Here is a 2,053-nt window from a genome sequence, read left to right on the forward strand (position 1 = left end):
TTGGGTTCAGTGTGCTCGTAGATAAAAAAGTTGAGTGCATCTATGCTGAACCACCCGCCTCGACTGTAGGGCCGCCCTCCTATGAGCTTGGTGGCCTCTGCTGGCCACCGCTCCCGAAGGTAGCTGAGCATGTCGGGACCATTAATGAGGCGCTCTCCAAAATATGCGTTCAGCGCGTGAACACCACAGAATCCCTCTCTCTGCGGCTCACAGTACAACCCCACCGAGGCCGGGTCCACATACCCTTGGGTTGGCGCTCTCTGCTGTGTGCCTGCTGGCCGTGTGTGCATGGATCCGGGGGGCGGGGCTCCACCTCTCTGTTCTGTTGGTGGCGCGGCGTTCTCTCTGAGATGGGCTTGAAGCTGCAAGAAACGTTGCCAGCGTGCATTGTTGGCTTGGGCGTGTACTGCTTTCCAGCCTGCAGGCGGCAAGGGGTGCGCTGGGGGCCAGTTTGACAAGCGTCGTGGAGCTCGGCGTCTGCAGAACATTTTAGGGCAAAGACGCTTGCGCGCAATTTCAAGCGTGCGCGGCTGTCGCCGGGTGCGGGTCTGTTTGCTCTCGCACAGCTGGTGGCAATGCCTGTAACGGGTGGTGTGGTGGCAGTGGGGCCTCCGGCATGCTGTGAGCATGAGTATGCCCAGCAGCATCATCGCACATGTCAGCCTCAGCGTATCAACGCCGTACATCAAGGGGTTGTGGGTGCTGGTGATGCGAACATGTTTAGCATCGCCAGTGTGTACAGCAGCATCAGCCGCAGCGGCCGCAGCCGCTGCCGCAGCAGCACAGGGCAAGTTGGCATTTACAGATGCAGCAGCAGCAGCAGCAGCAGCAGCAGCAGCGGGGTAAGCAGCGTCACGTCCATGCCCAGTGCAGCATACCAGTGAGCTCGCCCGTTCCCAGGCAGTATAAAGTGTCTTCTTACCAATAGCACTTCTTGCAAGGGATGTCGGCGCCAGACCCACGCGCAATTTTGAACTGGCCTGCTCGCGCGCGACAGGTTCATACTGCCTAGCATCCCAGCTCGCTGCCCCGATGGAAGTCGATAATATGTATAGTATCAGCAACTTTATCAGGGTGACGTATGGTGCCAGGGACCAGGATCGGGTGCAGTCGGGTATGCTTCTGCGGGCATCAGTCTGCTCGGGCCCCCGGGGACCCTGAGCGGGTGCTTGTGGAGACACGAGTCGTTCCTGACGGACGCTGGGGGCGCTCGGCCTCCCCCATTTAAGCAGCCCGTCAGATCGTTTCAAGTGCTCATGTGCGCATGATGATAGCGGACACATTCACAAACACAATTTCAATCACGACGCACTTGAGGTCAGACTGCCATGGGCAGCCTTGGGCATGGAGCCGCTGCAGGACCTGCCGCCGCTCCCAAGGGGCCCGCCCACCAAGCTGCTCAAGCAGCGCATGTCACAAGAAGACAAACAGAGGCTATCTCAAGCACTGAGGGAAAGCTGGGGCCGGAGCTTGCTGACCTGCAAGCAGATAGAGCTCCTGAAGGCGCGTGAGAAAGATTTGGACCCGCACAACGCATGCCTTTTGCAGAAGGACCCTTGAGAACGGCACAGGTTGGCGACCATCCAGGGTGCACCGGCACACCAGTGGGTCGACCAGGTGTCAGCAAAGGTGTGTGACATTCTACATAAGGCGCAGGCGCTGGCCATAGTCACCTGCACCACAACATTGACCAACCCTGGGGCCCCCGGCTCCATGGCCGAGTGGTTTAGGCACTGTAGTGCCAACCGCTCCAGGTCCAGGGTTCGAACCCCTATGGAGACACGAGTTGGTTTTCAGCCAACATTAAGGGGAACCAATCCCTCACGATTGGGACCACACAAGGAATTCCAGTCCTTGCCAATCGCGTCGCAGGTGCCCGGCTTAGTGCTCAAAGGCATGGTTAGCCTCTATGCCGCCTATGACATGAGAAATGGGGATTAAGCGCTAAGGTGGTGCTGGGTGAGAACTGCATGGCCGTTGTAGGCATGACCCCAGGGAGAGGCGCGAAATAGGCGTTACGGCCATGGTATGGGAGTCCCGCCCGCAAGGGCCA

General features: G+C 59.0%; 1 non-coding gene across 1 annotated transcript; it reads left to right on the forward strand.

Moving 5' to 3' along the window:
- The first annotated feature begins 1,707 nt into the window (after positions 1–1,707).
- On the forward strand, positions 1,708–1,782 carry MNEG_t16841. The gene has a single exon. It is a non-coding gene; the product is annotated as a tRNA-Gly (tRNA).
- The last annotated feature ends 271 nt before the right edge of the window (positions 1,783–2,053 follow it).

Source organism: Monoraphidium neglectum (genome assembly GCF_000611645.1).
Source record: "Monoraphidium neglectum strain SAG 48.87 unplaced genomic scaffold scaffold03192, whole genome shotgun sequence".
NCBI lineage: Eukaryota > Viridiplantae > Chlorophyta > Chlorophyceae > Sphaeropleales > Selenastraceae > Monoraphidium > Monoraphidium neglectum.